This window comes from Canis aureus, chromosome 5, assembly GCF_053574225.1.
Source record: "Canis aureus isolate CA01 chromosome 5, VMU_Caureus_v.1.0, whole genome shotgun sequence".
Lineage (NCBI taxonomy): Eukaryota > Metazoa > Chordata > Mammalia > Carnivora > Canidae > Canis > Canis aureus.
Genome location: NC_135615.1, coordinates 37,424,285 through 37,449,688, shown reverse-complemented (window position 1 = coordinate 37,449,688; position 25,404 = coordinate 37,424,285). Strand labels below are relative to the sequence as shown.

Below are 25,404 nucleotides of genomic sequence, written 5' to 3'. Positions count from 1 at the left end.
GAAGGAGGAAGACCACAGTTGCTTGGGTAATCAGGGAAGGGATCTCCAGGGAGGTGGCATTTCGCCGGAAGGATGAGAAGGAGCAACTCCATGAAGATGTTCCAAACAGAGAAATGGTAAGTGTAAGAGCCTTGAGTGGATAATGAGCACATGTGCTAGGGGAACAAAAAGAGGCCTGCAGCAGGTTCAGGGGGTGTGATGAGCAGGGAGAGGAGGTGAGGTCAGAGGTGCAGGTGCTGGGTCTCACCAGCTGTGGAAAGGAAAAAGTTTTCAGGCAGAAGGCAATGGGAAGTGGTAGGAGTGATTTAGGCAGGGGATGGCACTATGTGATTTACATTTTTAAGTTCTGCTCAGATCATAAAAGTCTTGGTTGAGTTTTGGTTTCACAACTTATTCACCATGTGATCTTGGGCCAAGTTCTTGCATTATTAAACCGGAGTTTCCTTAAGAACTTCCTGGAGAGTCAGAGGATAACACGAGCTCTAACATGCACAGTGTGGCTAGTTCAGGACTTGGTGTCAGTAAGTGCACAATTAATGTCCCACACTGTTTCTCCTGTTCTGGATTTCCTCTGAGGCCTAGGCCAGGCCCCATCTCTCCATGGCAGTCCATGCTGTGTGCATCCAGGGCTTAGTGGGGTCCCATTCCTCGGGTAACAAGAGATCAGATGGCACAGGGACTCTCCAGGAGCCCCAGGCTGTCAATGGAGTGGCTAGGATGCCTGGGCACATTTGCATGCAGAAACTGCACTCCAGGTCATTCACTGCACCAGTAGGGCAGGCATAGCGTCCAGGAGAAAGGTCGTTGGTGCCACCCAAGGTCATGTTCTTCTACACTCATCTGTATCCCTTCTCAAGTCCTTTGTGCCTAATCTTTGAGCCCATAAGTTAGTTGCCTGAGGAGGAATGAGAAAAATTGACTGGTGGGAGCAAATGGAAGGAGTAAATGATACAGGTCTTGTCAGGCAGTTTGGAAACTTAGCCAGGGCTAAGAGCAGATGGGGTGACCCCCACTCCTTCCTGGAGCTGGGCTCACACTGCACGCAGCTCCAAAGTGGGGGAGTGGAAGCTCTGAGAGAAACTTGCCTAGCAGCAGCTTGGGTAGCCATTCGTCCACTTGACTATCCTCAACGGACAAGGTACTTCTCTTCCCTCCCTCCCTCCCTGTTCTGGGCTCCACAGAAAGGATGTGATGAGATTAATTAGTTGCTTATAGAAAGTTCTTTAGAAAAAGGAGAAGGAAAAAAAAAAGAAAAGAAAAGAAAAAGGAGAAGGGGGGATCCCTGGGTGGCTCAGCGGTTTCGCACCTGCCTTTGGCCCAGGGCGTGATACTGGAGTCCCAGGATCGAGTCCCGCGTCGGGCTCCCGGTATGGAGCCTGCTTCTCCCTCTCCTCTGCCTGTGTCTCTGCCTCTCTCTCTCTCTCTCTCTCATAAATAAATAAAAATAAATTTAAAAAAAAGAAAGAAAAAGGAGAAGGAGCAAGGGAGCCATCATGTCTGGGAGCCAGAGGGTTCTTGACACAGTATAAGCAGTGAAGTCCTGTCAGCTACAGGGGTTGAGGAGTGTGGGGAAGCAGAGTGGGCAGTAGGACAGTGGCTGCAGGCAGGCAGGCACAGGAAGACAGTTGGGCAGCAGAGGAAAGGGACTTGGGAGAGGTCTTGGAGGACAGCATCAGGCAAATCCCCAATCCAGGGATGTTTGGGGAGTCCATAGGAGGAAGAGTTTGGTTGTGTAGGGATGTGTGGGGGCCAAGGGCTACTAATTGAAGCTCCCAAAGTTCAGTTTTCTTTGTCTTGTCAATTTCTCATCTCTTGGTCTAAGAAATATAGAAACTGCCTGCGTTAGTCATTTCTTTAGGTCTCCATTTCATTATTAGGCCTCCATGCACACATGATAAAACTTTGAGCTTTTTTTCTCCTGTTAACGTGTCTCATGTAAATTGAATCCTTAGCCCAGCTGGAAGACCTGAGGGTAGAGGAAGAATTTTTCCCCTCAGGTGGCAAGGTCCAGGTTGGCTCGGCCCAGTGCCTGAGGCAAGGAGGGGAGAAACCCACCCAAGCCACAGGTATATCCTCCTTCTCTTCCCACCAGCTGAGCCTGATGGCAGAAGCACAGCCACCATGTCTCCACTCCACCCCCAGCCCTGAGCCCTGAGTCTTGGGAGATCCCTTTACCCTCCCTCTTTTTAGGGATCAGCATACTTCATTATCCATAAGAAGCTCTCCTGCCCTGCCCATCCAGCTTCTCAGAATGTAGCCCCAACAAGTCCCCCAACAATAAACTTAATTTTATATGTGGGTCTGCTGTATTTAGCACTTCACCTTACCCAGAGGCATTAACATGGGGCAGGCTGGGGGGCACCCGGGTGGATCAAGTCAGTTAAGCATCTGCCTTCGGCTCAGGTTAATGATCCCAGGGTCTAGGGATTGAGCTCCGCATCAGGCTCTATGCTCAGCGAGGAGTCTGCTTCTCCCTCTGTCTTGTGCTTGTGTTCTCTCTCTCATTCTCTCGCTCAAATAAATAAATAAAACCTTAAAAAACAAAACAAAACAAAACAAAAAAACATAGGGCAGGCTGGCAGCAGGCAGAGAAAGCTAATGCTGCAGGAACCAATTCCCACCCATACAACCACCCTGCTACATCTCCAACTCTTCATCCTGAATGTGAACCATGTAAGGGCTGGTGAGTCACGTAGCTCACCTCAAGGGGCTCCTTCAGGTTACAAGCTTCCTCCAGAAAGCACCAGCCTCCATCCCTCCCATCCTGTCCTTAATACTGGCTCTGTCTGTTCTATCAGTCCTGTCAAGGACAGCCCCCTGCAATCTGACCATGGCAGCAGCTGGCAGGGCCCGGGGCTGCACTTGACATCCTGATCCAACCATATTCTCGGAGAGGAAGCAGGTTGAGAGTTCCGCATGCTTGCACACACCTGCACATACCACTCACACACTCCCTCCTTCAATGTCAGCCGAGACAAGAAAATTGGTTCTTAGATTTCCTGGGTCACAGACCCTCTGGCCATGATGGAAGCCAGGCACCCTCTCCCCAAGAGGATGCATGCATATACATTTTGCATGTCCTATCAGAAAGGCTGGGAATAGGGGTGGCTCTTACCCTGATTTCTGCCCTCAGTAGCAATCCTTGTTCAGGGCTGGGGTTCCAAGCAGGTGGGCATTTGGCCAAATCCCTGAGCGCCCTTTTATGGACTGAGTTTTGGGGACTCCCTAGAAGCAGCACCAGTGGGGTTGGGCCAAGGGGCAAGAGAAATCTGAACCGTCTCCAAGGCCACCTAGGACTCTTAAACTTAAGGACTCCACAGTTCTGTCCACACATGCCTCCTGCTTACTAAGGTAGACCAGGCATAGTCATCCCTGCATGGTCTTCTCCAACCTCGATAGGTGAGCTCAGAGCTCTGGGTGTCTACCTTAGTCATTACACAGTCTGACCAGGATTTTGCTATCCACAGTGAGCACCAATCATGTAGACAAGGATACTAGGCTCTGCCTGGCTTCAAAATTTCCTGAGACTGGGCACAAACCTTCTTTGGGTTCACTGCATACCTGCAGACCACATACATGCACTGGCATGCAGACCACACACACACACACACACACATTAAGACACACACAAACTATGTGAGAGCATACAGAAACACACAAATCATAAACATAAGATGAAAAATGTGAAACTCCAAAAAGCACATACAGGAATATACAAACAGTTCACATACATGTAATCATGTCATGTGTACCATATGTATACACATTCATGCTCTAACATGTAACTCTCATTCATTCCTACCTCCTAGAGACCCTTCCAGCCCTATTGAGCTTTCTTTCTTTTCTTCTTCTTCTTTTTTAAAGATTTTATTTATTTATTCATGATAGACATAGAGAGAGAGAGAGAGAGAGGCAGAGACACAGGCAGAGGGAGAAGCAGGCTCCATGCCGGGAGCCCGACGTGGGACTCGATCCCAGGACCCCAGGATCACGTCCTGGGCCAAAGGCAGGTGCTAAACCGCTGAGCCACCCAGGGATCCCCCCCCTTTTTTTTGAGCTTTCTATTTCTTTCTGCTATGCTCTCTCTGTAGTCTGCTCAGTGTGAGAGTCACTCTTCCCTCCTTTTCCTCATCTGGTAGATTTCCTTGTTAGCCTAGTAAGTCTCTGTATTAGGGCTTTCCTAGGGCTGCCATAACAAAGTGTCATAACCTGGGGGGGGGGGGCGGGGGGAGGCTTGAAACAACAAAAAATTACTCTCTCAAAGTTCTGGAGGCCAGAAGTCCAAAATCAAGGTGTCAGCAGGGTTGGTTCCTTTTGGGGGGCTCAGGGAGAAAAATCTGTTCCATGACCCTCTTAGCTTCTGGTGGTTGCAACTCTTGACACCCCTTGGCTTGTTGAGACATCACCTCAATCTCTGCCTCTGTAGTGGCCTTCTTCCCATGTGTGTGTCCAAATTTCCCCTTCTTATAAGGTCACTAGTCATTGGGACGTCTGGGTGGCTCAGCAGTTGAGCATCTGCCTTTGGCTCAGGTTGTGATCCCAGGGTCCTGGGATTGAGTCCCACATCGGGGTCCTCTCAGGGAGACTGCTTCTCCTTCTGCATATGTCTCTGCCTCACTCTCTGTGTCTCTTATGAATAAATGAATACAATCTTTAAAAAGAAATAAAAAGGACACTAGTCATTGAATTAAGGCCCATCCTTTTTTTTTTTTTATTGTTATTGGTGTTCAATTTGCCAACATATAGAATAACACCCAGTACTCATCTCATCAAGTGCCCCCTCAGTGCCCGTCACCCAGTCACCCCCACCCCCCGCCCACCTCCCTTTCTACCACCTCTTGTTCATTTCCCAGAGTTAGGAGTCTCTCATGTTCTGTCTCCCTTTCTGATATTTCCCACTCATTTTTTTTCCTTTCCCCTTTATTCTCTTTCACTATTTTTTATATTCCCCAAATGAATGAGACCATATAATGTTTGTCCTTCTCCGACTGACTTACTTCACTCAGCATAATACCCTCCAGTTCCATCCATGTCGAAGCAAATGGTGGGTATTTGTCGTCTCTAATGGCTGAGTAATATTCCATTGTATACATAGACCACATCTTCTTTATCCATTCATCTTTCGATGGACACCGTTTTTCTTAGTTTTTAAAAACTTATATAATCTAGGGAACAAGAAGGAGGGGGAGGCATTTCATTTCTTTTTTTTGTATATTCTTTTATTGGAATTTGACTTGCCAACATATAGCATAACACCCAGTGCTCATCCCATCAAGTGCCCCCCTCAGTGCCCGTTACCCAGTCACCCCGTCACCCCGCCCACCTCCTTTTCCACTACCCCTTGCTTGTTTCCCAGTGTTAGAAGTCTCTCATGTGCTGTCACCCTCACTGATATTTCCCACTCATTTTCTCTCCTTTCCCTTTTATTCCTTTTCACTATTTTTTATATTCCCCAAATGAATGAGACCATATAATGTCTGTGAATTAGGGCCCATTCTAATCCAGGATGACCTCAACTTAACTTGATGACATCAACAAAGATCCTATTCCCAGATAAGGTTGTATTCACAGGACCTGGGGATTAGGACTTAAACATATCTTTTTTGGGGGACACAACTTAATACTCAACAGACTCTTAGTCAAATATTTCCTTTTTCTTTTTTTTAAGATTTTATTTTTACATAAGGTATATAATCAACATGGGGTTATAACCCAAAATCCTGAAATCAAGAGTCATATGCTCCACAGAGCCAGCCAGGCAGCCCCCAATTCTTCCTTTGTCTGTGAGTCTTTCCCTGACCTTCTTTCTAGACTGGCTAAAGTACTTCTGCCATTTGCTCCCCCATCATGGCACTTAGCTCATATTATTGTTATTGCTTTTTTTTTTTTTTAAAGGTTTTATTTATTTATTCATGAGAGATAGAGAGAGACACAGGTAGAGGGAGAAGCAGGCTCCATGCAGAGAACCTGACGTGGGACTCGATCCCGGGTCTCCAGGATCACTCCCTGGGCTGAAGGCAGTGCTAAACTGCTGAGCCACCCAGGCTGCCCTATTATTGCTTCTTTATTTTTTTATTTTTTTAATAAATTTTTATTTATTTATGATAGTCACACAGAGAGAGAGAGGCAGAGACACAGGCAGAGGGAGAAGCAGGCTCCATGCACCGGGAGCCCGACGTGGGATTCAATCCCGGGTCTTCAGGATCGCGCCCTGGGCCAAAGGCAGGCGCCAAACCGCTGCGCCACCCAGGGATCCCTATTATTGCTTCTTTAATGGTGTCTCTTTCCAGCTCTGAGGGGCTGGGCAGTTTATTCCTTTACTCACTATTAAGTCTAGCACCTGGGATAGTGCCCAGTTGTTACAGGATCTCAGTAAATGCTTGTTGAATTGGTGAAACCATTTCTATACATGGTATAAATATGTTAGTCATATTCACATGCATAAACACATACTCTACATATGTGTACACATATGTGTAAATCAAGCATATACACAGACACGTGAAAACTATGTACCCACACAAATCCAGGCCCTGAACACAGTCCAACAAGTTCTAATTAGTCAACCAATCACGGCTGGGTTCCAAAAAGTCCAACCCTTCTCTAAGTGCACTGGGAGAGGCAAAAAAGGGTCACCCTTGGTCTCCTGTCCTCAAGAGACTGACAGACTAATTGGAAAAACAAGACTAATATATGATGAGAGATACTATAGTATTTAGTTCTATTTTGTGAGCTATGAAGGCTCAGAGGAAGGAGCTCTTGCAAGCTGGAGTTGTCAAGGGAGGCTACCCCGGAGGAGGTGAAGGTTGAGTTTGACCCTCCTGCGTGGGTAGGATTTAGGCAGAGAAGAGAGAGAGAAGAGATAGTGTGTGTAAAGGCCCAGAGGCTTGTTTATAGGACTCTTCTAAGAGGAAGAATCCCCACTAGTAGCTGGAATATTGAGGGGACATCTGGATGCCAAGGCTACCAAAGCCAGGCTAAGGATCTCTAGCTTCTCAAGGCACCATCAGTCTCTTCCTGCCAGGTGCAGGGAGTAATTTCTCCAGGGTCTTGTGACCCTGGACTTCAGGGAGCTGAGGGTAGGCAGGGATATGCTGTGTACCTCAGGCCCTGAGAACATGGGGGCAGTCCCTGACAGGGCTCCTCTCTTACCTCAGAAGCTGTAGGTAGCAGCAGTACCTGCTGAAAAACATGGTCAATTTGAATGACTGGCCCCTCCACCCACCCCTTCCCTGGGGGAGGTAAGTGACAAGCTGGCAGAGAGCTTCAGTGATACCTTTGTTGGCAAAGCTGCCCCTGTCACCCGCCGATGACAGGGTGGGGGCGGGTGGCCAAGGGGCAGAGAGAAAAGCCTCACCAAGCCTCCTCACAGGCCCTGCCTGAGCCCTGGCACCGAAAGTCTCCGAAGGGATGGGCCATGCAGTAATGAGAGGCACAGCAGGGAAGAGCAGCCGCAGGGTCTGTCCTCACCAGTGAGGCTGGGGAGACAGCGAGCTCTTGCTTTTGGTCCTAGAAGAAGTGATAGTTGGTTCTCTCAAACTGCAGGGATGGAGACAGGCTGAGTCTAGCTCCTGACAAGCAAATATAAGGCTTCTATTATGTGACAGCCCCTGCCCCCATTATGAAATTGTCCATTTCCTAGGGACATGGAGCCAGAAGTAGAAATTGTCACAGGATTATGGAAAAGCCACTAAAAAAAGGGTGGAGACTACCAAGAAGAAGAGAGGTACTAGGAGTTCAAGGATAGGAAATGTGGCCTGAGCACCTTTGGACCATCAATACTCTGTCTCTCTCCCTTCATTGACTGCTCAGAAAGACCCCCAGTAGAGAGGAGGAAAGAATAAGGCAAGCTCTGTGTTTTGGAAGGTGAAGTGGTTTTCTTATACTTGCTGGATAGGGTTCTAGAAAACTGTTCTCTGGGGGCACCTGGGTCCCTAGAGAGCATCTGGGCAAGTAGGTGGAGCTGGAGCCAGGAGCCAGGGAAGGGATGAACACTCACTGGCTCCCGGGCATCATCGGTGGCTGCTTGCAATGCAGTGGTCCTGGACACAGCCTCCACGCAGGAAACAAGAGCAGGTGGGTAGAATCCAAGGCCACCATTCCAGGTTTGCTTTATGGGGCAGTAGGTATGCGTCACCCCAGATAGCCAAGCTCCCAGATTCTCCCCGGGTCCCCCCACAAGCCTAGGAATGTCAGAGCCCACTGTCTACCTTTTCCTCCTCTCTAGAGAACCAGTTTCCTGGGCCACAGCCTAGAGATAATGGTGGGGGTGGAGTGGGGGCAGTCCTAGATGTCACCTTCTCTCCTCTTTGCCTGGCCCCAGACCACCCTGCCCTTGTGGCTGCTGGGCCCCATGAGCTTCTGTGAAACCCCATTTCCTTTCCATTCAATGACAGTCCCTCCCTCAGACTCTGACTTCTGTCCCACATCCTGAGCATTTCTAGGCCAAAACCTCTAGCCACCAGGATCCCAAAAGCCTGCTGGCCCTGCAGCTCCAAGCAGGGAGGAACGCTAATTGGCATTAACAGAGACCAGGCCAGCAGCTCACAAAAGATCCTCTCTTCCTGACCAGAGTCATGCCTGGGGCACAGCCAGCTTCTGGTGTCTGCTCATGGGGGGATGGGCTCCCTTGGATGGTGGCAAACAAAGAGAGGGGGGTGCCCCACTGGGACTCTGCTGCTGGTGCTCACATACACTCAGCAAGAACCTGGCCCTTCTTGCTGTCCCTTAACACAACTTCTGAAGCAGCCTAGGGCACACTAGGGAATTTGTCCCCTTGGAGCCCACTCTATGCTCATTCTAATCTCTCTCACCAGGAACAAAAAGCTCTGACGTCATATTGGCTGCGTTGATATTCCAGCACCACCACACTTAATCTGTGTGACTGTAGACCAAAAATTGGTGTCTCTGTTTTCTTGTCTGTGAAGAGAATAATACCACCTATCTCACTGGATTGTCATGAAGATTAAATGCTATCCATAAAAAGCTCCTAACATGGTCCCCAGTGTGTAGTAAGCACTCACTCAAGAGATGGTCATTACAGGGCACCTGGGTGGCTCAGTGGTTAAGCATCTGCCTTTGGCTCAGGTTGTGATCCTGGGGTCCTGGGATCGGGTCCTGCATCAGGCTCCCCACGGGGAGCCAGTTCTCCCTCTGCCTATGTCTCTGCCTCTCTCTGTGTGTCTCTCATGAATGAATAAATTAAATCTTTAAAAAAAGAGAGAGATGGTCATTGCAGTTGTACAATTATGATTATTTTTTCTTGGATCCACTTCCCTTTGTTATAGACAGTTCTCATTTCAGGATTTCAACATTGGGCATAGAGAATGAAACAGGGCAGGCCCCCCAGAGATATTTGTTGAACAGATGGAAGGAAAGGAAGGGATAGGACAGGAGAAAGGAAAGTGGATGTATTTGTCATAGGTAAAACCCATTTTATGAGTGGACAAGAAAGACTCCCATTCAATCCTCCATTTAACAGACTGTCTGTCATGCCTAGAAGTTCACCGATTCATTCATTTGACTAAACCACTGCCCTCTTCCCACTGGTCTCCTTTAAGATGCAAACAATCACACTTTAGTTTGAATGAGTGACTGACCAATGACAAGAGGTGGTTTGAAGCACTAGAGCCTCTGTGGGGGAGGAAGCGAATTTTGACATGGAAAGTGCCAAAGGGATCATACAATTTCGCAAGAGGCTGGCTCTAAGAAAATTGAGTGCAGGACACTGCAATTTCCCTTCAAAACAGTTCAGATGTGACTGAACCTCATATGCAAAAATGTGTTCCTTGTCTCTGTCCTAAATCCTTCATGCTATGGATTACAGAACAAAATGATCATCTATTTCTCCATGTTATAGGCCCAGCACAGAATATATGACTGTATTTGTTCCTGAAGATTTTTTTCTTTTTCTTTCTCTCCCCTTTTTTTTCTTTTTTTTTTTAAGATTTTATTTATTTAATCATAGACAGAGAGAGAGAGAGGCAGAGGGAAAAGCAGGCCCAATGCAGGGAGCCTGACATGGGACTCAATCCTGGGTCTCTGGGATCACGCTCTGGACTGAAGGCGGCGCTAAACTGCTGAGCCACTCTCTCTCTTTCTCTCTCTCTCTTTCTCTTTTTAAGATTTTATTTATTTATTCATGAGAGACACACAGAGAGAGAGGCAGAGACCCAGGCAGAGGGAGAAGCAGGCTCCATGCATGGAGCCTGATGCAGGACTTGATCCAGGAAATCTGGGATCACACCCTGAGCCAAAAGCAGACGCTCAACCGCTGAGCCACCCAGGTGTCCCTGAAGACTTTTTCTTTTTCTCAAGGTACGAATTATACACATGCAATCTCAATCCTAAAGTGATTTTCATTTACTGGGGAAATTTGAAGACTATCTGTAGCCAGTCTGAGGTTAAACACAGAGGAAAATCTAAATGCAATTTTCCTGTTTGAGAAGCAGTTACAATATTTTTAAGCAATCGAAGCTTCAAAATTTCAGATTCAACATGCAGTTAGGCCTCCATCACAGGAACTACAGATTTTGCAAAATTTACAAAACAGTGGAGTATCTCAGAGGCTTTTCCCAACTGCTGAATCTTTGAGTGTTTCATAAATGAAGATGTTCTGGGAGACTAGGTGCAGTTTTACTGGCGTTTGGCTTTTGGCTAGGGCATTTTAAAGCAAATGTTACACTGGGAGAAAGTAAGAAGAAAGATTCTATAACAAAGTATCAGAACAAGAATACATTTTAATAGCATTATTTATCAACATGTATTGGCGTTTGGAATTAACACTCTGGTCCATCCCACTGAGCATTTGCAATAAATTTAAAGGGCTTGTCTTGCCTTTGGCACAGTGAAGATGACCCAGCTAAGATCCTTGTGTCATTTTGCAAAGGCAGATTATCAGATGTGGGGATAGAAAGCATAGATACACAGACTGTAGTTAGTCTCCATGTTTTCCCTGGTCCATCCCCCAGGCCTGGAGAACCTAGTCTGCTTTTTTTTTTTTTTTTTTTTTCTAGTCTGCTTTATGAGTTCCCCCAGTTCTTCTCATGAACCTCACCCACTACAGCAAGCAGACAAGAGGGCTCTGAAGACATGTCAATCATATTGCCCCTTCTGCCCATTAAGGCAACTAGAGGGGCAGCAGTAGGGGCCTCGTCTCCATAGCCACAGCCGATTGGACCATTACCAAGAATGTGGTAGATGATCTACAGGCTGCAAACCTCTGCTGAGGCCTGGTGAGAGGAAGAAGGTGACTTGGGTCAATGAAATTTTCTCTTGAGGGAATCTAAATAGACAGGCATAAGGATTACAATGGCCATGTGCTGGTTTTGCCTGTGTAGCCTCACTTCACATTTTCTGGTGATAGACCCCCATACTCCTTAGGGAGCAACTTTTGAGTTAAGGTGACCTGGTTCTGCCCCCACATTCAGGGATACAGCCCCAATCCAAGGTCTGGCCTATCATCAGATTTTATCCCCTGACTACAGTGATGGGAGAAGTGAGAGAAGAGGGAAAAGTGAATTAATCAAGATTTTGATCTGGCTACTGAAACAAAGAGACTCATAGAGCAGTAGCTTCAACAAGACAAAAATTCATCTCTTTCTCATATAAAAGCCCAAGTGGATGTAGTAGCTCTGCTTCACCAAAATCCTTAGGAGCCCTGGCTCCTCTATCTTGTTGCTCTGCTCATGTGGGCAGTACTTTTTTTTTTTTTAAGATTTTATTTATTCATGAGAGACACACAGAGAGAGAGAGAGAGGCAGAGACGCAGGCAGAGAGAGAAGCAGGCTCCATGCAGGGAGCCTGACATGGGACTCGATCCGGGGTCTCCAGGTTCATGCCCTGAACCTAAGGTGGTGCTAAACCGCTGAGCCAACCGGGCTGCTCTGGGCAGTACTTTCATCACACTATGACCACATTCCAGCTAACCAGAAGGCAGAAAAATGGATGGAGGAACATGGGCTTTCCTTTTAAGGGAACAACCCAAAAGTTACACGTATCACTTTTGCTTATATCCCATCAGCCAGAATTTAGTCCCAAACCACATCTTGTTGCAAGGGAGGCTGTATGGCGAGCTGAAAACTTCTAACACATTAGAAGAGGAGAATGGCGATTACAGGACCACTAGGGGCATCATCACCATGTCTGGAGAGGGTGTTCAAAGATAGAGTTAACACTGAGGAAAGACAGATGACAGATGGCAAGGACGTCACGGAGGCTTGCAAGTCCAGCCATGCCGAAAGGCTGTTCTATTCTATTTTTGATTTTTCAGTTATACCAGCCAATACATTCCTTTCTTTTTTTCTATTTTCATTATTATTGTTATTATTTTGCTTAAACTAGTTGGATTTGGGTTTCCAGCACCCAAACCTAAAGAGTTCTGGTTAATTCATGGCAAGATCAGAAGGTAAAAGGATTCTTCATCTTTTCCTGGATTTTCAGGCACACATTCTTTATAGTACACTTTTTTCTCTCCATATAACCAGGATCTAACAATGAAGCCAGGAATGACAGGCCTACATTTCATGATCAAGTATTCCTTATTACTAAGTCCTTTTCCAGTTCTTATTCCCTAATTCTTCTTTTTTTAAAAACTATTTATTTATTTATTTATTTATTTATTTATTTATTTATTTATGATAGTCACACACACACAGAGAGAGAGAGAGGCAGAGACACAGGCAGAGGGAGAAGCAGGCTCCATGCACCGGGAGCCCGACGTGGGATTCGATCCCAGGTCTCCAGGATGGCACCCTGGGCCAAAGGCAGGCGCCAAACCGCTGCACCACCCAGGGATCCCTTCCCTAATTCTTCTGTTAGTCCTGGAAGGACATAGAATAGGTCTGATTATTATAAAACTGGCATAATGTAAATAATTTCACATTTGTAAATTTGATGGAACTTTTGTAATACAAAATAAAAAATGGATCATTTTACAGATGCTAACTTCTCAAACTTAAGGACATTGTAGGTTAGGGTACATGCTGCACTAGTGATGATAATGATGATGGTGAAAATAATTTGTGCAACACTTTTATGTTTCCAAAGAGTGTCACATATTTGCTTGCTTTAGATTCACAATAGGCTATAGATTTTATCCCCATTTTACATACAGGGAGACTGAGGATGAGAAAGTTGAAAAGACTTAACAAATTATGGAGCTGGTACTGCATCTTCTGGCTCCTCATCCTGCCCCCTGTCCTCTGCCTGTTGCTTAGTTATTGCAGGCATCTTTGCAGAGGAGAAGAGCACACACCTCCAGGACATGCTTGGAAAGGGCAATCAGGGACACCATGATTTGAATAAATAAGTGAATATATGACTAAATTAATGGCTGGCTGGCTGGATGATAAATGACAAGTGGATTGATGAGCAGATAAATGGATGGATAGGTAGATGGGTGATGGTTAGATGAATGGCTGGATGGATCTCTTTTGTATGGATAGACAAGTGGTTGGATGGGTGGATGGATGGATTTCTGTGGTCTGAGACAAAAGGCAGTGGGGTTCTCCCAGAGTCTGGAAAGCATGCACACACACACTCCTAATATTGTACCACCTAGAATGCCATATGTTTGGCTAATATCTTACCCTGCCTGCCCAAGTATTTTAATTCTGCCTCATCCCTAAGAAAATTAGAACGTGTTTTACTCATAAGGTTGTCTATTGCTACTCTACAGCTGATTAGCCATGTTCGCTTCACCTGTCCATACCTCAGTTTCTTCTTTTATAAAATGGAATTGAAAAGAACACCTCCTTCCTAAGATTGTTGTGGGAACACATAACATATTGAGATCATTTAGTAAAGTGCCTACCATATCAAAAGTCCTTTATAAATAATAACTATTATAATTATTATTCCCTGAAGTTTAGGATGATTGCCTGTGGAAGTCAAGGTAAGTCCCCCATAAGCATACCATATTGTGATTCCAGTCTTTAGCCCTTTTTCATTAGTGGTGGAATCTGTAATAATACAATAACCTTTATTTTATTACACAGCCCTTGGAAATTGAGGGTTTCATCCATGTCAATTAATTCCTTTGCAGCCCACGTTGGCAGTGACAATCAGAATGTCAAAATGTCTCAGAGGATTCCTAGAAAATCTGAGGCACTTCAAGATGAGCCTTCCCCAGGCGAGAGACCAGCCCGAGTGAATCGTTAATACACTTCACAGGAAGGGGGACTCTTCCGAAATGCTAATACAATCAACCTGAAAGGCAAACTTCCAGCTTCCTGCTCAGTGATCAGACCTGCGATCCCAGAGCTGAGGTGCTCTCCACAGACAGGCCAGAGGCTCTGCTTCCTCACCTAGCTCCCTGGGAGCAGCAGGCTTTGTCCTCAGTCCTCAGCACTTCCTGTCACAGCCAGTCAGGGCAGCATGGACTCTGGCCGCCTGGACTGAGGTCTGTTCCATGGAAACAGCAGGAGGAAGCTTAGCCAAGAAACCACACGAAGTGAAAAAATGAGATACGTGGGTGAGTGAGGAACTGCCTAACTCCCAGCATGTGCTCCTGGGACCCAGTTTGTAACATCTTCTGGAGCCAGACTGCTTCAGTACAAACCGTGACTGCCCCCCCCCCCCCACTTTTTAGCTGTGTGGCCTTGGGTACAGTACTTAACCGTGCATGCCTTATTTTTATCATTTGTAAAGCGTGTATGATAATACCTGCCTCCCGGGGTTGTGTGAGGATTTAATGACTTCATAAATATAAAGCACTTAGAACAATGCCTGATGCATAGAAAGCACCATATACATATTCGTTATTATTATCCATTCTTATATTCTTTCCTTCATACATACCTTACTTCTTCTACCCATCAATTTATTCTTGTTCTCATGCATACATCTATCTAACATTCCCATCTGAACCTCTGATGAGGTCGTGTTATAAACGAATAGGTTTGAGTAACAAAGAGCTTTCATAGGTAGCCTGGGGAAGGTATCCTAGAGTTAGGCAATATTCTACAAAATCTCCAACTGTATGGAATTAATAGTGTTAAAATATCCATACTACTCAAAACAGTCTACAGATTCAATGCAATCCTTATCAAAATACCAACAACATTTTTCACAATACTAGAATAAATAATACTAAAATGTGTATGGAACCACAAAAGACTCCAAATAGCCAAAGCAATTTTCAGAGGGAAGAACAAAGCTGGAGATATTATAATCCCAGGTTTCAAGATATACAAAGTTGTAATAATCAAAAGAGTATGATAGTGGCACAAAAGTAGACACATTGATCAATGGACCAGAATAGAGAGCCCAAAAACAAACCCATGCTTATGGAGTCAATTCATCTACAATAAAGGAGGTGAGAATATCCATTGGAAAAAAAGACAGTCTCTTCAATAAATGGTGCTGGGAAAATTTAGACCACTTACACCATACACAAAAATAAACTCAAGATGGATTAAAGACCTAAATGTGAGACCTGAAACCCTAAAACCCCTTAAAGAATACACAGGCAGGGATCCCTGGGTGCCTCAGCAGTTTAGCTCCTGTTTTGGGCCCAGGACATGATCCTGGAGTCCTGGGATCGAGTCCCACATTCGGCTCCCTGCGTGGAGCCTGCTTCTCCCTCTGCCTGTGTCTCTGCCTCTCTCTGTGTCTCTCATGAATAAATAAATAAAATCTTTTTAAAAAAAACAAAAACACAGGCAGTAGTCTCTTTGACCCTGGCCTTAGTAACATTTTTCTAGATATGTCTGCTCAGACAAGGGAATAAAAGCAAAAATAATCTATTGGGACCACACTAAAAATGGAAAGGAAATTAAAAGTCAAAAAACCATTGGGGCTCCTGGGTAGTTCAGTTGGTTAGTATATTGCCTTCAGCTCCAGTCACGATCCCAGGGTCCTGGGATCGAGCCCCATAACTGGCTCCTCACTCGGCATGCTGCTTATGCTCTCTCTCTCTCTGTCAAATAAATAAATAAGCTTTTAAAGAGAAAAAAAAGAAAAACCATCAACCAAGTGAAAAGGTAACCTACTGGATGAGAGAAAATTTAAACAAATGCCATATCTGAGAAAAGGTTAGTATCTAAAATATGTAAGGAACTTTTACAACTCAACACCAAAAAAACAAACATTCTGATTTAAAAAGGGGCAGGGGACCTGAATAGATTTTTTTCAAAGACATATAGAAAAAAAAAAAAAAAAAACAAAGACATATAGATGGTCACCAGACACATGAAAAGATGCTCAATATCACTAATCATCAGGCAAATGCAAATCAAAACCATGATGAGATATCATTTCATACCCGTCAGAAGGACTAGAATCAGAAAGACAAGAAATAACAAGTGTTGGTGAGGATGCAGAAAAAAAAAGAATGCTTGTGCCCTGTTGGAGGGAATGCAAACTGGTATAGCCACTATGGAAAACAGTCCAGAGTTTCCTTAAAAAGTTAAAAATAGAAATATCATATGATCCAGTAATTCCACTACTGTGTATTAACCCAAAGAAAATAAAAACATTAATTCAAAAGATCCATTCACTCCTATGTTTATTGCAGCATTATTTATAATAGCCAAGATATAGAAGCAATCCAAACAGCCAGTGATACATGAATAAATAAAATGTATATAAATATATATTTTTGGTTGGTTTGTTTCAATTTTTTATTTAAATTCTAATTAGTTAACATATAGTATAGTAGTGGTTTCAGGAATATATTTATTTATTTAAGATTTATTATTTGTTTATTTATTTATTTGAGAGAGAGAGTGCAAACAGAGGGAGAGAGAGGGAGAGGGAGAAGCAGATTCTCCATTAAGCAAGGAGCCCGGTGTGGGGCTTGGTCTCAGGACACCAAGATAATGACCTGAGCCAAAGGCAGATGCTAAACTGACTGAGCCACCTAGGTGCGCCTCAGGAGCAGAATTTAGTGATTCATTACTTACATATAACACCCAGTGCTCACTATTATAAGCTCCCTCCTTAATGACCATCACCCATCTAGCCCATCCCCCACCCATCTCCCTCTATCAACCCTCAGTTTGTTCTCTATAGCTAAGAGTTTCTTATGGTTTGCTTCCTTTTCTTTTTTCCCCCTTCCCATATGTTCTTCTGTTTGTTTCTTAAATTCCACATATGAATGAAATCATATGGTGTTTGTCTTTTTCTGACTTATTTCACTTAGCGTAATACATTGTAGCTTCATCCGCATCATTGTAAATGGCAAGATTTCATTATTTTAATGGCTGAATAATATACCATTATATATATATAATGGTATAACCGTGTATTACCTGTGTGTGTGTGTGTGTGTGTGTGGTATATATATAGTGCATCTTTATTCATTCATCAGTCAATGGACATGACTTTTGGGCTTTTTCCACAGTTTAGCTATTGTTTGTTTTTTGTTTTATTTGAGACAGATAGAGCAGGCAGAAGCAGTGGGGAGGGCCAGAGGGAGAGCGAGAAGCAGACTCCCCACTGCACAGGGAGCCTGACTTGGGGCTCAATCCCAAGATCTTGAAATTATGAATTATGACCTGAGCTGAAGGCAGATGCTCAGCCAACTGAACCACCTAGGTGCTCCTTTAGTTTAGCTATTATGTGTAATGCTGCTATTAACATTGGGGTACATGTTGTCCTTCAAATCTTTTTGTATTTTATATACTTTGGGTAAATACCTAGTAGTACAAATGCTGGGTCGTAGGGTAGTTCCATTTTTAACTTTTTGAGGAATTTCATACTGTTTTCCAGAGTGCCTACATTCCTACCTCTTACTGTTTTCCAGAGTGCCTACATTCCTACCAACATTGTAAGAGGATTCCTCTTTCTCAGCATCCTCACCAACATCTATAAAGAATTTACCAAACTCAATGTCCAGAAATCAAATAATCCAGTTAAGAAATAGGCAGAAGACATGAATAGACATTTTTCCAAAGAAGACAACCAGATAGCCAACAGACACATGAAAAGATGCTCAACACCACTCATCATCAGGGAAATGCAAATCAAAACCACGATGAGATACCACCTCACACCTATCAGAATGGCTAAAATTAACAATATAATGTGTACATTTATACACATACACAATGGAATAATACTCAGCCATAAAAAAGAATGAGATCTTGCCATTTGTGACAACATAGATAGACCTAAGGGTATAATGCTAAGTTAAATAAGACAGAAAAAGACAAAACCAATATGATTTTACTTATATGTGGGATCTAAAAAACAAAACAAACCAGACAAACAAAAAAACAGTTCCTTAAATACAAATAATAACGGCCAGAGGGGATAGGGGTCAGGAGATGGGTAAAAGAGGTGAAGGGGATTAAGAGGTACAAACCTGGGGATCTCTGGGTGGCTCAGCGGTTTGGCCCAGGGCATGATCCTGGGGTCCAGGGATCAGGTCCCGCGTCAGGCTTCCTGCATGGAGCCTGCTTCTCCCTCTGCCTGTGTCTCTGTCTCTCTCTCTCTCTCTCCGTGTGTCTTTCATGAACAGATAGAAACAGATAGATAAAATCTTTAAAAAAAAAAAAAAGGAGGTACAAGCTTCCAGTTATAAAATAAATAAGCCACAGAAATGAAAAGTACAGCATAGGGAATACAGTCGATAATATTGTAATAATGCTGTATGGTGACAGATGGTGACTGTATTTATTGTAGTGAGCACTGAATAATATATAGAATATGTGTACACTTGAAACTAATATATTGTATATTAATTACACTTCAATTTCAAAAAATCTTGGACCATATGCCTTTGCCCTTGTGGTTTTCTCTCTTTGGATACTTCTCTCCCTCTTTTCCCCTCAGAAAACTCTTAACTCATCCTTCAAGGCCTAGTTCAAAGGTGAAATTTTATAACTACCAGTCATAACTGTTTTCCATCTCCTTTTTAAAAAATATTTATTTATTTATTTATTTATTTATTTATTTATTTATTTATTTATCTATTTATTTATTCAGAGAGAGAGAGAGAGGCACAGAGACACAGGCAGGGAGCCCAACATGGGACTCGATCCCAGGTCTCCAGGAACACACCCCGGGCTGCAGGTGGCGCTAAACCGCTGTGCCACTGGGGCTGCCCTGTTTTCTATCTCTTTAATAAATGCTTGTATCAATGAGTAACCAACTTATTAAATAAACAGAGGCTTCCTATGCTCTTTGTTCATATTAATATTATAGCCTGTGTCATTTGTATTATAATTAGCTACTTATGCTCTTTCATTTACCTGGAACACTCTTTCCCTGCCAAGTAGACCATTTCTATTTATCATTCAGATCTTGGTTTAGAAGTTGGTTCTTCCAGGAAGCCTTCTTTGACTTCTCAAATATGATCTTGCCTCTCCGGCAAGCTGTCACAGCTCTTACTTCAGTCTCACCACACTGCCAGGTAATCCCTGGTCCATCTGACTATCACCCCTATGAGACTACATCTTCTGCGAGGTTAGGGACAAGGTTGGGCATTCCCAGTATCCAGTAAGGTGTCAGGTACACGTGGCCACAGTATGAACAGACTCTCAGAGGGCTGTTTGCTGCACAAGTACCTATGGCAACTCTGCCCTGAGATAGTGCCTGACACTGAGTGAGCACACGGTAAATATTTGGTCAATTCATAGATGGTGGCAAAGATCAGCCATCCCCAGGTCTCTGCGCCTGGCGTCTTCCCATTGCTACTCCAGGCCCCACCCAGATGGGGCAAAGATATTGCAGGCTCCCTCTCTGCTCTCTCAGCAGCTATCCTGTGTTTGGGAGGTCTCAGAGCACTGGAGGTAAGTGGATGATGGAATGGAATGGGATGGAAAGGGACGGGTTCCCTGAGCCTGAGAGTAAGGAGGGGACTGCTCTCATCCTGAAAACAGGAAACTCTGAGTGCCTTCTGGGAATAATGCAGGCCCTACCCATACCTCCCTCCAGCGCAGGCAAAGGCTACCTGAAGCCTCTCCTTCTCAAGATATTTAGGCATTGCAGGACTAATCCTACAAGAGGCCAAATAGGGGAGTGGTGAAGAGCAGACCACATTTCAAACTCCAGACCACTTCTTATTAGCTGTGTGGCTTTAGGCAGGTTGCTCAGCTTTTCTGTGCTTCACTCTTGTCTGTTTAAGAATATGTCACAGGCAGCCCCGGTGGCGCAGCGGTCTGGCGCCGCCTGCAGCCCGGGTTGTGATCCTGGAGACCCGGGATCTAGTCCCATGTCGGGCTCCCTGCATGGAGCCTGCTTCTCCCTCTGCCTGTGTCTCTGCCTCTCTCTCTCTCTCTCTGTGTGTCTCTATGAATAAATAAATAAATAAAATCTTAAAAAAAAAAAGAAATACATTGCTAAAAAAAAATAATATGTCACATCTTGAGATGTGAGGATTAAATGAAATAGTTCATGTAATATGCCTGGGTAAATGCTCCATGAATGTTTGCTAATATCGTTTTTGGGGTTGTTGTTATTAATCATCTAGTCAGAGCCAAGGGGGAGCTCAGAACAGAGGCATGGTGTGGTGTGGATCCATGCCCACCTCAATCCAGCCTCTCACTGAGGCCCAGAGGAAAATAGGGATCTGTCAGAACCACCATCTGGCAGCAGAACCCAAACATTCACATCACACCTTACATCAATGTTCTTCCATCCACACGGCCTATAAAATGTCACTGCTGAGTGGGAACTTATGTCATTCCTTTTCTGGTCGTCTGGAGGCTACTTATATAGTGGAGGCTGAAACCGGATTCTGGATTGAAATTCTGTCTCTTTCGCACCTGCCAGTCATGTGAACTTAGGTGAGTTTCTTGGTCTCTCTGAGCTTCAGTCTCCTCATCTATAAGATGGGAATAATCATAATAGTTCCTGCCTTAATGTGAAGCATCAGTAAGAGAATCAGGAAATGCGAGGAGAGCACTTAGTACGCTGCCTGGCTCAGAGTAATAACTGTTCATTATTATTACCTTATTTTACCAGCAAATCTTAGTGTATGTGACCATTGAGAGAGAGAACATTTAAGCTGTGTCCTTGATGGAGGCTTTTTCTCTTCCCAGAATTCAGGCTCTGGTGCTCCTGACAAGAGCACACCCTATTTCCATCTCAAGCCTGGGGATATCTGCTCTCCTCTTTGTGGGATTGCTTCCCATTCCCTCCTACATTGTACCTCCAATTCCACCTAGGCAAGCTGTGGCCTTTCTCTCCTTTCCTGTTGACCCCACCAGGGGCCACTAACTTCTGAGCCCATTCTCCAGCATTCCAGCATATGTGAGATGCAGTTCTTACCCAATACCAGAGGAACCCTTAGGCTGGGCTGGTGGCTGGGGCTTGCTCTGTCTCCCACCGGCAGACACAAGCCTGCTCTGACCATGTTAGACGACAACACACTGCTAGGTGGCTTCTGTGTGCTTTGCTCCACCTGTCTGCAGGCAGAGCTGGGGGCTGGTCCTTGGGGATGGCCTGGGGTTTGTTGCCAAGTTGGCATCAACCACCCTCGCTCCAGTGTCACTCAAAGAGCTCTTTGTCTTTGTAGGTCCCTGATAACCTGAAATGGGTGGGGGGGGGGCTGGACTCTGTTCTACCTGGGAGGTGGAGTCCCAGAACTGGGGGTTATATTGGAGGGGAGGATCCTTGGACCCACCCCTGGCCCTCACATCTCCCATCAGGTTCCTTTCCAGGAGCAGGTCTAGGGCCTCCACATCTAGGTGCCCAGAGGCCTGAGGAGTTGTTGAAACTGCTGAACCTGACATGTGTAACTGTAGGAGACGCCAGCCGTCTCTTCCAGATGCGGGCTAAAAATACAGAGAGCGAGGGCCCTCGGTAATGGAGACTGTAAGAGCCTGTGACATGTGGCAATGGCTGTGCGGCCGCTAATGAGCTCTGAGCAGTTGGTGCCTGAGCCCTGAATGAGTGCGTGGGCTGGGAGCATGGATGGGGGTGTCACTCAGCATTTGTCTATCGTGGCTCAGAAACCTGGAATGTTGGTGTGGGCCCGGTGTTTGGGGACCAGCTCAAGCAACCCTAGGATGTCCAGGTGGGGGCACTGAGACCACTGACCAGAGGGGAGAAGACGCATCTGACAGAGGCAGAGACTTCAAGGGACCTTTGCCTCTCTGGATCCGTGTCTTGCACCCAGCCCTGTGCCCCACAGCCTAAAATGAAACCTGCTCTGGGAAACCCTGGTGAATGGGTGATAATCGACTGACTGAATGAACAAATGAATGAATGAATGACAACCATTTTATTCACTGTAGCATGAACCTTCCCAGTAATGGGGACTGTAACTTAGTCACTGCCACTCCGGGAGTGCCTGGCACAGAGGAAGTGCTCAAACACTGCTTGTTGAATGATTGAACACCTGATCTGTTTCTTGATCTAGCCCCTCTCTGAGTGTGGAGACAAGAAAGCCTATGAAAATTGTGCTGGGGGTCTCTTTCCCCTGATCCTACCACTCAAAGAGCCAAGGTATAGTCCCTCCCACCAGAGAGAATAAATAACAACCACAGCACAGCGGACTTCTATTAAATGTAATTGGCACAGCCCTAAGAACTTTGCACAAAGTAACTCATTTTGGCCTCATATCTAACGTTATGAGTGAAATTCTAGGTTTATGCCCATTTTACACAGAAGGAAACTAAAGGGCTTAAAGAGGTGAGATTTGCCTGGGTCTTTGGTCTTCCTCTAGGAAGAGTTGGGGTCAGTTTTCAAACTTGGACCAGCCTGCCCTCTTTATTTTATTTATTTTTTTAAGATTTTATTTATTTATTCATGAGAGGCAGAGAGAGAGGGAGAAGCAGCCTCCATGCAGGGAACCTGACGTGGGACTCGATCCCAGGGCTCCAGGATCACGCCCTGGCCTGAAGGCAGCACTAAACCGCTGAGCCACCAGAGCTGCCCCCCTCCCTTTAACCACTGAGCTACCCTGCCTTCCCCAGAACACAGCAGGAGAGGAGATGAGATTCGTGGGCCAGAGAAAGCCATGCAGAATAGAGGCAGAAAAATACCTGCAGGGCCCATAAAGTGTTTGATAAATTCTAGGAGAAGAATAGGAAGAAATAATGAGCATTTGTCAGAGCCTTTTATAGCATATAAGACACTTTTGCCTGCATTCTCTCATTTGATCTTCACCACAGGCCTGGGAGGAAGGTATTATCATTATCTACATTTTATTAGTGAGGAAAGTAAGGCTCCCACACCTCCCAGCTCGGCCAGGCAGGCTGCATCCCTGGGGGTGGGGGTGGATAGTGGTGCCATGATGGGGACTTGCTTCTCCTCTCCTGCAGGTTGTCATAACCTCTCCCTAAATTGTCATTGACCTAAAGAGTAAATCCAGGCTGAGGGCCATATGACATTTCTGGGCTCCCTGTAATCACAGGGGAAAGGCCAGTGAGGGGGGGGGGGCAGAGGCTAGACTGAAGGCTACCTCCTCCAAGGAGCTTGCCTGGACATGCCTCCTCAAGAATCTTGCTCTTCTATGAGTTAGCTGTCCATCTTTTCCATTCCTTTGGCAACCCCTGCCAAAGCAGGGCAGGGTTTATTATTTCTGCGTCACCATCAAAGGTATTAGTCAACAACTAGCCACTCTGGCAGTTGGAAAGTAAACGCAGGTGCCGCAGGTGCCGGTTTGCTGGAGCACTGGTTGTTGATGTTTTAAGGAGAGAAGGTATGTGTGGAATGAAACCAGAGCCCCTTGCCCTCTCTAGGGCCCCTCTGGCTCTCCATCTCCTTCCCTAAAGGTCCCCTGGAGAAATGCAAATTTAGATCAAACACGATGGAGGACTGGTATGGGGCTCCTGGCCTAATACCCAGCTGCACTGAATGTGCACTTCTCAAAAGTGAATGGAGGTACCAAGAAGTGACTGCCCTATCATCATTGGGAATATCTTCAGTTCAGCATAGGATCAGTTGTGTACAGATAAGCTTTACCATCTTTAGATGGTAGAAAAATGGATGGAAAAATCCTGCTTCCCACCAACCCTACAAAAATGAGAACCCAGAATTTATGTGATGGAATTTTTTTGTACGCCAGTTAATGCATACAGTGGGGCTTTGCAGTCCTTGTCATTGAAAAGGGGGAGCCAGAGGGACACCTGGGCACTCAGTGGTTGATCCTGGGGTCTGGGGATCATGCCCGGCATCTGGCTCCCTGCGAGAGGCCTGCTTCTCCTTCTGCCTATGTCTCTGCCTCTCATGAATAAATAAATCTTTTAAAAAAGGGGGGAAAAAAGAAAGAAAAGGGGGAGCCAGAGCAGGAATGTGCCCAAACAGGTTTCATGCAGGCATCCAACAAACATATCTGGAGCCCCTCCTGTGTGCCATGCACTGTACTAGGGCTTGGAGGCAACAGCAATGAACCAGGCAGATGCTCTCTATTGTCAGAAGTTTCCAGACCAGCAGGGGACAGGCAAGCAAACTTGGTAGTGCGGTAAGTGCTCCTAGGAGGCGGAGGGAGAGATGTTGTGAAGCATAGAGAGCCGTGCAAGCCCACAGGAATCTCCTGACCCTATCAAGGAGAGTGGAGGTAGACCCTCACCTGCATCCTTAAAGGATCTCTAGGAGACAGGTGGTGGAGTGGTGATGAAATCCTGAGCTGGAACCTGGCTTCTAGCTGGTGACCTCGAATAAGTCACTACACCACTCTGTGCCTCGGTTGCCTTAACTGTAAAATAAGGATTGTGATGGTAACTTACCCTATGGCGTTGTAAGAACTAAGTGAGTTAATACATATAAAGCTCTTGGAACAGTGCCTGGCAAATGATGGGCATCTACTACCTGTCAACTGCGATTATTTTTCCTTGTCATTGTTGTGAGGATTAAATAAGATAACATTTGGGAAACACTTAGCACAGAGTGAGTGCTCAATAAATGTAAACTGCTATTATTTTTGTTATTAAGTAGGTATTTGCCAATACCAGCCAGGTGGTTGGGAGGGGTGAGGAGGAGACAATCCAAGGCAGAGACAACAGGATATGCAAAGGCCTGGGAGCCAGAGAGCCTGGTACACGTGGCAAAGTTGAGAAGTTCAATTAGACTGGCACATAGCCTGGGTTCCAGGAGGGATGCAGCATGGGGCTGGAGAGAGGAGAGGCAGGGGTTGGATCTGGAGGCTTTGGTACTAATGAGCCTCCCTCTCTCATGGACATTTCAGCCAACGGTGCCTAGGATGATGCAGGCTGGCCTGGGGGAGGGGGATGGCACTGGCCCATCCCCCACCCTACCCGTGTGGAGCTGCAGGCTGTCAATTAGGCAGCCTCACACAAGAGGCTCTCTTTCCTCATGCGAAACATGTCACATCCGGGAACGATCAAAACAGCTTTGCTTTGGCAAAACGTCTTGTGCTATGTGTTTGTTCTTTGGTGTCTGAGTGTAACTCCTGTTGTTTCTGAGACACCTGTGATTTGCTGGTCCCTGACAGCCATTACCTGCTCAAAGTCTCTGCCTGCCACACAACCCACCTGGTGGTACCCTCACTCC

General features: G+C 45.5%; 1 long non-coding RNA gene across 2 annotated transcripts in view; it reads right to left on the bottom strand.

Annotated features, from left to right (window-relative positions):
- Window positions 1–25,404, bottom strand: part of LOC144314013 (uncharacterized) — a 44,816-nt gene that overhangs the window by 2,923 nt on the left and 16,489 nt on the right. The window contains exons 3-4 of one of the 2 annotated variants that reach the window (XR_013379655.1): window positions 4,998–5,165; window positions 2,328–2,532 (exon numbers count right to left, since the gene is read on the bottom strand). This is a non-coding gene — a long non-coding RNA (uncharacterized LOC144314013). Of the gene's footprint in view, window positions 1–2,287; window positions 2,533–4,997; window positions 5,166–25,404 lie in introns of those variants that run through there. The other variant, XR_013379656.1, reaches the window with a different exon arrangement.